Here is a 12,506-nt window from a genome sequence, read left to right as displayed (position 1 = left end):
CCGCGGCGCGCGGCACTGAGCGGAGCGCGGCCGACACCTCCCAGCTCGATAACATCTGATCCCTCGGCTACTTGACGAAAACCAGGACACTGTGACTTCCTCCGGCGTGGCGGGCGTCCACTCCATCCATCTTCCCGCTCTTGCTGGGGATATCCATCAGAGGAAGGGCAGCTCTATCTCTGTAACGTGCTGAGAAATGGTGATGTTGCCATCTGATACACTAGGTGGGCTGCAGACAATGTGTGTGTGCTACCACACAGGGACAGCATCTTTATCATTGAGATGCATAATGTTGCCTTGAGATACGAGTACCTCCATTTATGAGTATTTCAAGTGCTAGATGGTGGCGGAGTTTGGCAAAGTTGTGTATTGCCGTTCCCAGTTAAAAAATTACTGTCAAACTAAAAAGAGAAAAAAATAATTACATATTGAAAACAAACAAATAAAGTGACTCTGCAACAATTTCCACTGGCTTAAAGCTGAAGTTTAGAATTTATGACATTAGGCCTAATCTTCGAGTTAGCGGGGGTTTAATTAGTTAGAGTTGATTTTGACAAATTCCGTGCAGTTTGGCTAGTGCGAGTCAATGGTCCCATCCCGATCGATCGGGTCCGATCACGTCATTTTCAAAGTATCGGAATCGGCAAAAAAATATCGGACAAGACTTTTTTAAATATATATATGTATATATATCTATATATATATATATATATATATATATATATATATATATATACATTTTTTTTTTCTTAATTAAATAGTTTTCTAATTGTATTTAACGTTACAGACAAAATGTCTTACACTCATCCAGAGTCTTTAGTTTTGGCTTAAAGTAGGGCTATCAAATTTATCGCGTTAACGGCGGTATATAATTTTTAAAAAATTAATCACGTTAAAATATTTGACGCAATTAACGCATGCACTGCACGACCCATTTACGCATTGTCGCTTTCAATCTATAATGGCGCCGTTCTACCTATACAGTGCCTTGCAAAAGTATTCGGCCCCCTTGAATCTTGCAACCTTTCGCCACATTTCAGGCTTCAAACATAAAGATATTAAATTAAACTTTTTTGTCAGGAATCAACAACTAGTGGGACACAATCGTGAAGTGAAACAACATTTATTGGATAATTTAAACTTTTTTAACAAATAAAAAACTGAAAAGTGGGGCGTGCAATATTATTCGGCCCCTTTACTTTCAGTGCAGCAAATTCACTCCAGAAGTTCAGTGAGGATCTCTGAATGATCCAATGTTGTCCTAAATGACCGATGATGATAAATAGAATCCACCTGTGTGTAATCAAGTCTCCGTATAAATGCACCTGCTCTGTGATAGTCTCAGGGTTCTGTTTAAAGTGCAGAGAGCATTATGAAAACCAAGGAACACACCAAGCAGGTCCGAGATACTGTTGTGGAGAAGTTTAAAGCCGGATTTGGATACAAAAAGATTTCCCAAGCTTTAAACATCTCAAGGAGCACTGTGCAAGCCATCATATTGAAATGGAAGGAGCATCAGACCACTGCAAATCTACCAAGACCCGGCCGTCCTTCCAAACTTTCTTCTCAAACAAGGAGAAAACTGATCAGAGATGCAGCCAAGAGGCCCATGATCACTCTGGATGACCTGCAGAGATCTACAGCTGAGGTGGGAGAGTCTGTCCATAGGACAACAATCAGTCGTACACTGCACAAATCTGGCCTTTATGGAAGAGTGGCAAGAAGAAAGCCATTTCTCAAAGATATCCATAAAAAGTCTCGTTTAAAGTTTGCCACAAGCCACCTGGGAGACACACCAAACATGTGGAAGAAGGTGCTGTGGTCAGATGAAACCAAAATTGAACTTTTTGGCCACAATGCAAAACGATATGTTTGGCGTAAAAGCAACACAGCTCATCACCCTGAACACACCATCCCCACTGTCAAACATGGTGGTGGCAGCATCATGGTTTGGGCCTGCTTTTCTTCAGCAGGGACAGGGAAGATGGTTAAAATTGACGGGGAGATGGATGCAGCCAAATACAGGAACATTCTGGAAGAAAACCTGTTGGTATCTGCACAAGACCTGAGACCGGGACGGAGATTTATCTTCCAACAGGACAATGATCCAAAACATAAAGCCAAATCTACAATGGAATGGTTAAAAAATAAACGTATCCAGGTGTTAGAATGGCCAAGTCAAAGTCCAGACCTGAATCCAATCGAGAATCTGTGGAAAGAGCTGAAGACTGCTGTTCACAAACACTCTCCATCCAACCTCACTAAGCTCGAGCTGTTTTGCAAGGAAGAATGGGCAAGAATGTCAGTCTCTCGATGTGCAAAACTGATAGAAACATACCCCAAGCGACTTGCAGCTGTAATTGGAGCAAAAGGTGGCGCTACAAAGTACTAACGCAAGGGGGCCGAATATTATTGCACGCCCCACTTTTCAGTTTTTTATTTGTTAAAATTTTTTAAATTATCCAATAAATTTTGTTCCACTTGTTGTTGATTCTTGACAAAAAATTAAAATTTTATATCTTTATGTTTGAAGCCTGAAATGTGGCGAAAGGTTGCAAGGTTCAAGGGGGCCGAATACTTTTGCAAGGCACTGTATATAGCGCTAATAGGCAGCGTAAAATGAGTAGAGTGGATTTTGGCAGTCTTTGGAGCCTGTTTTTAATTGGCTAAAGCCTTACAATCCCTCTCTCAACAATTAGAAATATCGTGGGAAGCATTGTTGGGAAGAAAGGTAGTAGTTGATCTTTTTTTAAATACCCTATGTTATTTCCCAACGCAGAGAAGATATATCAATTGTTGCCACTACGCACAGTCATGGTTGCACTTCCCATCATGCATTTGGGCAGAACAGTTAAATGGCTACAGTATCATTTACTGAAAGCTCAACAAATACACTAAATGGCAATATTTAGTCACAATATACAAAGTCACATTTATCCTTTAGGAATTACAAGTCTTTCTATCCATGGATCCCTCTCACAGAAAGAATGCTAATAATTTAAATGCCATCTTGATTTATTGTCATAACAAACAAATACAGTACTTATGTACTGTATGAATATATATACTGAATGTATATATTCGTCCGAGTTTTATTCATTTTTTTCTTAATGCATTGCCAAAATGTATATGATCGGGAAAAATTATCGGGAATGATTGGAATTGAATTGGGAGCAAAAAAAAAAAAAAAAAAAGCAATCGGATCGGGAAATATCGGGATCGGCAGATACTCAAACTAAAACAATCGGGATCGGATCGGGAGCAAAAAAAACATGATCGGAACAACCCTAGTCCCTTCCTAGCATGCCAATAAAAAAAAAGATATTAACAGATTTAACATCGTCAAATATATATTGCATACAGATCGTTGTTCAAAGTACCCATGCGGCTAAAACAATGTCACATCAAACTGCCGTAATTCACTTATTCCTGCGGAACTATTTTTTTTTTTTAGATGTGTAATGCGACCAGAATAGAGAGGAGTGCTTCAGCCACTCGTGGTCACGCTGCATTCGAGGAAGGTGGGAAGTCGGACTTATTCAACTCGGATGGTACCAGTTGCAACCTCAAAGCGTTCCAAGCGTTTTTTTTATTTTGCCATCAAAAGACACGTTGACCTCCAAGCAAACCTGCCTTCTCGTAAGCGATCAAATAGTGGGGGAAAAACGATGGCTAAAGTAAATAGAGTCCCTGACAAAAGTCTTGTCGCTTATCCATTTTGTAGAAACAATTGCTAATAACCTGACTTTTAATTATTCAATTGGTTTCAGAAATCGCTCATATGAAAGCTAAGACCCTCCCAAATGATGTTGAATGTACAAAAATATATTTGTTTCACTGAAAAAAGATATAAAGGTCAAATTTTGGCAAGAAAAAAGTTTTGTCGCCTACAGAAAGTATTGTGAAAATTGAACATAAAATGTACTTCAAATGCAAAAATATGTTACATGAATAAGCAAATTAAAATAGTGGTGCTGTGAGATCCAAATTTAATATTTTGTATGACTTCAATGGGCTTGAAGGACTGCATCCATGCGGTTCGGCAAGGATTCATTCAATTTATTGATGAAGTCATCAGGAACATCAAAGAAAACAGTCTTGCATGCCTCCCAGAGTTCATCAACATTCTTGGGTTTCGTCTTCCATGCTTCCTCTTTCATCCTGTTCATGTCTGGTGACTGGGCTGGCCAGTCCTGGAGGGTCTTGATTGAAGTATGCAATGGAGCACCATCCTGCTGCAGAATTTTTCCCTTTTTATGGTTAAGAATGTAAGAGGCAACTAAGATTTATTGATATTTCAGACTATTTATGTTGCCTTCCACCCTGCAGATCTCTCGCACACCCCCATACTGGATGTAACCCCAGACCCAAGTTTTTAAACTTTCCCGCAAAAGTGGGAGCAATTTTAACAACTTTAACAGTTGATTCAAATACATGAAAGGTAACACCAGTTATTTTGCCAAGTAACTAATTACTCTTACATTCAGGTAACTAAGTTACTAATTCAATTACTTTTTGGGAGAAGTAATTTGTAACTGTAATTAATTACTTTTTTAAAAGTAAGATTAACAACACTCGTCATACAGAGGAAGTCTGCAGAATGAAAAAACACGAAAGCGGAGATTTTATTCTGCCAATTTGTTGCCGAACACAATTTGCCTGCAACTATTGCTGATCACTTCTCAGAATTAGCAAACGAAATGTTCCCTGACTCAAAGATTGCATCGGTAAGTTAATTTTACCAATTGACCTTTTTAATTTATAATTGGACGCACTAACGAACTACCTTCAAGTCAAACTGAATTGTGAGCTGAAGTGCAGCCATCAAAAGACATGATAGAAATTGCCAAAACTGATACAAACAATTATAACAGAAGTCACTGTTAAATTTTAGTAATCATGATGTAGCTGAAAATATTGATTGTTCTTTGATTGTACCAGGTTGTATGGGACAATCGTACCAATAAGTTTTATTTTGGTTTCACATTGCACGCGATTTAAAACGTAATAAGATTAGTAATCATTTTGTAAGGGTATACATCACTTTTTGTAAGATTGCCAACGGCCTGGGTTTGATAGGTACAGTGGGGCAAATAAGTATTTAGTCAACCACTAATTGTGCAAGTTCTCCCACTTGAAAATATTAGAGAGGCCTGTAATTGTCAACATGGGTAGACCTCAACCATGAGAGACAGAATGAGGAAAAAAAAAAACAGAAAATCACATTGTTTGATTTATAAAGAATTTATTTGCAAATCATGGTGGAAAATAAGCATTTGGTCAGTACCAAAATTTTATCTCAATACTTTGTTATGTACCCTTTGTTGGCAATAACGGAGGCCAAATGTTTTCTGTAACTCTTCACAAGCTTTTCACACACTGTTGCTGGTATTTTGGCCCATTCCTCCATGCAGATCTCTTCTAGAGCAGTGATGTTTTGGGGCTGTCGTTGGGCAACACGGACTTTCAACTCCCTCCACAGATTTTCTATGGGGTTGAGATCTGGAGAATGGCTAGGCCACTCCAGGACCTTGAAATGCTCCTTACGAAGCCACTCTTTTGTTGCCCTGGCTGTGTGTTTGGGATCATTGTCATGCTGAAAGACCCAGCCACGTCTATCTTCAATGCCCTTGCTGATGGAAGGAGATTTTCACTCAAAATCTCTTGATACATGGCCCCATTCATTCTTTCCTTTACACAGATCAGTCATCCTGGTCCCTTTGCAGAAAAACAATCCCGAAGCATGATGTTTTTACCCCCATGCTTCACAGTGGGTATGGTGATCTTCGGATGCAATTCATTATTCTTTCTCCTCCAAACACGAGAACCTGTGTTTCTACCAAAAAGTTGTATTTTGGTTTCATCTGACCATAACACATTCTCCCATTCCTCTTCTGGATCATCCAAATGCTCTCTAGCGAACCGCAGACGGGCCTGGACGTGTAGTGGCTTCAGCAGGGGGACACGTCTGGCAGTGCAGGATTTGAGTGCCTGGCGGCGCAATGTGTTACTGATAGTAGCCTTAGTTACTGTGGTCCCAGCTCTCTGTAGGTCATCCACTAGGTCCCCCCGTGTGGTTCTGGGATTTTTGCTCACCATTCTTGTAATCATTTTGACGCCACGGGGTGAGATCTTGCATGGAGCCCCAGATCGAGGGAGATTATCAGTGGTCTTGTATGCCTTCCATTTTCTAATAATTGCTCCCACAGTTGATTTCTTTACACCAAGCGTTTTACCTATTGCAGATTCAGTCTTCCCAGCCTGGTGCGCGCCTACAATTTTGTCTCTGGTGTCCTTCGACAGCTCTTTGGTCTTGGCCATAGTGGAGTTGTGAGTGTGAGTGACTGACTGAGGTTGTGGACAGGTGTCTTTTATTCGATAATGAGTTAAAACAGGTGCCATTAATATAGGTAACGAGTGGAGTCTCGTTAGACCTCGTCAGAAATCTTGCTTGTTTGTAGGTGACCAAATACTTATTTTCCACTCTAATTTGGAAATAAATTCTTTAAAAATCAAACAATGTGATTTTCTGTTTTTTTTTTTTCCCCCCACAATCTTTTTCTCATGGTTGAGGTTTACCCATGTTGACAATTACAAGCCTCTCTAATCTTTTCAAGTAGGAGAACTTGCACAATTGGTGGTTGACTAAATACTTATTTGCCCCACTGTATGAGAACGCATCATATTTTGTCTCATGAACGTTACTGTGAACGCGCTCATTCACGCGGTTGTGAGCGGCGTTCATGACCTCGTTCATTGTCAAGTACTGATGTATTAAAGGAATTTTACAAAGACATTAAAAGGTTAACAGCTGAGCCTATGTCAATTCTATTGCTAACTAAAACAGTAGCACCTACTAAGATACATAAACAAATGATTTAAAGTGTGGTAAAAGGTCTTACAAGCTTTTCCTGAGTAATGATCATCTTTTTTTTTTAGTCTAGATAATCTTTTTTTTTTTGTGTATCACAACATATAGCGGATTTTGACGTGTTCGCCCAAAAATGTGGAAGAGACTTTGCTCTTTGGACACGATTTTTTGAACTACAGACTCGTTGCATCTCAGTGAATATTCTTAAGAAGTGTCGGGCTTTGTAGAAGAGGAAAGGAATGCCTCCGACCGAGGTGTGGTCCGTCTGCAGGCTCGCCGTTCTCCTCCCGGGCTTCCATTTTAACGGCGTGTCGGCGAGGCCCGCTCGTATCCGATTTCAGTCCTTCATTGCTGACAGCAGTTTTTATTTGAAGTGGACGTCCCGTGTTGGGTTTCAGTGCGCCGCCTTCAACATATGATCTCCATTATGAGCACAGGAGGAGGAACGCGTACTCGCTGGATGAATAAAAGGGAGGAAGAAGAAGCGATGGAGTGAAGCCACCAGATGGAAAGTGGTGGAGAAATGTGTCAGAGGTGGCTATACGTAAGTGGTTGGAGTGTAATGATGCCTCAATCTGGTGCGATATATTGATTGGCTAAGCAATGATCGAACATGGATCCTCGTCGTCATTCATTGATGTAAAATGGACATTTTTGAGCTTTTTAACAGTGGTGGATGAAGTACTCCCATTTTTTTTTTTTCTTGAGTAAAAGTACAGATACTGGTGCATAAAGTTCAAAAGTACTTGCTCTAAAATTTACTTTGAAAGCGCCAGCCACCCACTGAGTGGATATGGAATTTATGGAATTAGACTTTGTTTTAGTACGGCAAAAAAGTTTGTTTCTCCAAGGTCGCATGCGCCACCCCCGGCATCGGGGTGGGGGGTGGGGACGCCCCACTATTTGAGAAGTACAGTGGTACCTCTACATACGAAGTTAATTCGTTCCAGGACCTTGTTTGTAAGTCGAAATGGTCGTATGTCGAGCAGGATTTTCCCATAAGAATACATTATAATTCCATTAATTTGTTCCACAGCCCAAAAACTTACACTAAATCCTTAATAAATAGTGCTGGTACTATTTCAAATAGCAATTACACAGAGAAAAACAAAAAAAAGAGATTAAAAATCGGAATAATAATATAATAATAGTAATAATAATGATAATAATAATACCTTTAAAAATGTTAACGAATCCGGTTCTAATGTGGCGGATGTGTTTTGCGTGGTGTACCTGAACTCACCGCGTGGCTGACTTGACAGAGTAAGAGAGGACTTTTTACTTTCACTATTCATGTGTAGCTGTGGTGGACAGTAGGCATGTTGTGTTGCATAAGTTCTGAAATAAATGATTAAAAACCTGACGAAGGTAGCGATTTTTTGGCAATGTTATCACAATAATAATTATCACCTGAACTTATAAAGACTGGAGAACGGAGGTCGGAGGAGGACCATCGAGATCGTAGACATTCTACTATTATATCGTCGAGCCAGTTCACGGATGCGCACACCACGCTCATATTTTTCTATCATTTCCATCTTCATTTCAATGGTAAGTCTCACCTTTTTTTCACCATCTGCACCAACATTCTTGGAACTCATGTTGATTTCTCTCACCAAAAAAATTGTCGTGCGTCTGTCCTGCAGGAAAACAAATAAACTGTCACTGTCATACATCGTCATAATTTGAGCATGTCGTCAGATGTAGAAACAAATGGCGAGTCACAGACTTCATAATGTATTGACGGGATACGGGGCGCTGGGCCGATTCATAGGGGGCCTTTCTCTGTCAAAGCTGATCGAGTGGGAACACAGACGAAGAGTTTTTTACGTTAAAAATTCTTGTGAATAAATGCTTAAATCCCTGAATTCTTTATAGATATGGATGTAGATCAGTCTCGATTCTTGGTTAAAAGCAAGAAAAAAACCAAACAAACAAAAAAAAAAAGGCAGTTAGCATTTATTTTGCGTAAATATGTTGAATGTGCTGCTAGTCCTTAAGCCACTGTGGCGCCGCCTTGTCACCACAAAGAGCTTTTTACATTGAAATTCTTGTGAATAAATGCTTAAATCCCTGAATTCTTTATAGATATGGATGTAAAATAGTCTCGATTCTTGGTTAAAAGCAAAAAAAATGGGCAGTTAGCATTTTACTTTACGTAAATATTGTGAAGTACAGTGGGGCAAATAAGTATTTAGTCAACCACCAATTGTGCAAGTTCTCCGACTTGAAAAGATGAGAGAGGCCTGTAATTGTCAACATGGGTAAACCTCAACCATGAGAGACAGAATGTGGAAAAAAAAAAAAAAGAAAATCACATTGATTGATTTTTAAAGAATTTATTTCCAAACTAGAGTAGAAAATAAGTATTTGGACAACTACAAACAAGCAACATTTCTTGCTGTCAAAGAGGTCTAACTTCTTCTAACGAGGTCTAACGAGGCTCCACTCGTTACCTGTATTAATGGCACCTGTTTTAACTCATTATCGGTATTGTTAGGTTTTGTGTTGATTCCCTCCTAGTGTGTCCTTGTAATTGCCATTAATTTTACCTGGTGTACCGCTCCTTGTGTATTCTCCAATCTGCGTCCACCTGTGTCACCCATCTGTTCCTCATTGTCTCGTTACCCTTTGTCTGCGTGTGTGTATATAAGCTCCCAGTTTCTTTTCAGTCCTTGTTGCGTCATTGTCAATGTCTATGTCTATGCGAACGTCAATTTCAAGTCCTGTCCATGCCTTCGTGTACCAGTCACTCTGTTTAAGTAAGTTTTGGTTTGAACATTGCCTTTTTGATCCCCAGTCTTTTTAGTTGTACTTTGTGCTTTTGGTTTGTTGTTATTAAAACGTTTTTTGAGTTCACCACCGCCTTTTTTGCCTCGCTTCACTTTTCCTGCGTTTGGGTCCACACACACCTGCCCGCCCAGCATTTCCTGACAGGTATAAAAGACATCTGTCCACAATCTCAGTCAGTCACACTCCAAACTCCTCTATGGCCAAGAGACCAAAGATCTGTCGAAGGACACCAGAGACAAAATTGTAGAACTGCACCAGGCTGAGAAGACTGAATCTGCAATAGGTAACACGCTTGGTGTAAAGAAATCAACTGTGAGCGCAATTACTAGAAAATGGAAGACACACAAGACCACTGATAATCTCCCTCAATCTGGGGCTCCATGCAAGATCTCACCCCATGGCGTCAAATTAATAACAAGAGCGGTGTGCAAAAAATCCTAGAACCACACGGGGGGGGGGGGGGGGGGTCTAGTGAATGACCTACAGAGAGCTGGGACCACAGTAACAAAGGCTACTATCAGTAAAACAATGCGCCGCCAGGGACTCAAATCCTGCACTTCCAGACGTGTCCCCTTGCTGAAGCCAGTACACGTCCAGGCCCGTCTGCGGTTCGCTAGAGAGCATTTGGATGATCCAGAAGAGGACTGGGAGAATGTGTTATGGTCAGATGAAACCAAAATAGAACTTTTTGGTAGAAACACAGGTTTTCGTGTTTGGAGGAGAAAGACTACTGAATTGCATCCGGAGAACACCATACCCACTGTGAAGCATGAGGGTGGAAACATCATGCTTTGGGGCTGTTTTTCTGCAAAGGGACAAGGACGACTGATATGTGTTTTTTTCCCCCACATTCTGTCTCTCATGGTTGAGGTTTACCCATGTTGACAATTACAGGCCTGTCTAATGTTTTCAAGTGGGAGAACTTGCACAATTAGTGGTTGACTAAATACTTTTTTGCCCCACTGTATAACGCCAAAGCTGTAGTGGCTAAGTTCTCCCATTGATTTTTTTCACAACGTTTGGTCCAAAAAAGATAATAATTACCTTGAATCCTCGAACAAATCACTCCAGAGACAATCCTTCCTGTTTGTATGTAGTATAGCTTTCGTACTTTTTCAACATAAATTCGGCGTTGGGTCACTGCATGTGTTTGAGAAGAACTAAGACTGACTACGAATAACTGAAGTGGAGTGTGGGACGGCCCCGTACGAAAAGTCGTGCCACAGTGTCTGGGGAATCTGTCCCGTCAATATAATTATAAAGTCTATGGGCGAGTCAAATTTTACGTCCAGTGTCGAAAAGATCGTGTGTTGAAGCGATCTTATGTTGAGGTGCCACTGTACAGGTGTAGAGCGTCCGATAATTATTTTTTAATGGATTATCGATATCCTGATATTGTCCAATTCCAAAAATCTGATACCGATATCAAAATGATACCGATATTTGCTGTCATAGACATAACATATTATGGCTAGGGTTGTTCCGATCATGTTTTTTTGTTCCCGATCCGATCCCGATCGTTTTAGTTTGAGTATCTGCCAATCCCGAAATTTCCCGATCCAATTGCTTTTTTTTTTGCCCCCGATTCAATTCCAGTCATTCCCGATAATTTTTCCCGATCATATACATTTTGGCCATGTAGTACGAAAAAAATGAATAAAACTCGGACGAATATATACATTCAACATACAGTACATAAGTACTGTATTTGTTTATTATGACAATAAATCCTCAAGATGGCATTTACATTATTAACATTCTTTCTGTGAGAGGGATCCACAGATCGAAAGACTTGTCATTCTTAAAGGATAAATGTGACTTTGTATATTGTGACTAAATATTGCCATCTAGTGTATTTGTTGAGCTTTCAGTAAATGATACTGTAGCCATTTAACTTCTGCCCAAATGCATGATGGGATGTGCAACCATGACTGTGCGTCGTGGTACCAATTGATACATCTTCTCTGCGTTGGGAAATAACATAGGGTGTTAAGAAAAAGATCAACTACTACCTTTCTTCCCCACATCGCTTCCCACGATTATGCTAATCATTGGGAGAGGGATTGTAAGGCTTTAGCCATTTAAAAAAAGGCTCCAAAGGCTGCCAAAATTCACTCTACTCATTTTACACTGCCTTTAAGCTCTATATACAGTATGGGTAAAACGGCGCCATTATAGATTGAACGCGACAATGCGTGAGTGGTTCGTGCAGCGCATGCGTTAATTGCGTTAAATATTGTAACGTGATAAATGTAAAAAATATTAATTCTCGCCGTTAACCCGATAAATTTGATAACCCTACCTAAAGCTTAAACTAAAGACTCTGGAAGAGTGTAACACATTATGTCTGTAACGTTAAATACAATTAGCAAACAATTTAATTAAAAAAATATATATATATTAAAAAAAGGCATGTCTGATATTTTTTTGCTGATTCTGATACTTTGAAAATGACCTGATCGGGATGCCGATCGATCGGGACTTCTCTTATTATGGCTATTGTATTGTGATGCCGAGGTCAAATGGTCTGCTCACATAACAAACCCCGAGCATCTCAGTTTGGAGATATCTAATGGTGAATAAGCGTTACTGCCGTGCTAAGCTGTGACCAGCCATTGTACAAAGGCAGAAAGAAAAAGGAGTTTAAATTCACAGGCAACAGGCATATTGGCCCAAAACCGATATTTTCATATCATTTTAAAATGCTTTTATCGGCCAACATTATCGGCGATCCATCAATATCGGACAACTCTAATTGAGTGTATCCCAGTTTTTATTTTTGGCCCACTGTGAAATTGAGTTTGTTTGTTTAATCCTGCTTACTAGCCCATAAGGTTTTTGT

The sequence above is a fragment of the Corythoichthys intestinalis genome, chromosome 7 (assembly GCF_030265065.1).
Source record: "Corythoichthys intestinalis isolate RoL2023-P3 chromosome 7, ASM3026506v1, whole genome shotgun sequence".
NCBI classification, from domain to species: Eukaryota; Metazoa; Chordata; class Actinopteri; order Syngnathiformes; family Syngnathidae; genus Corythoichthys; species Corythoichthys intestinalis.
This window is presented reverse-complemented; position numbering follows the sequence as displayed.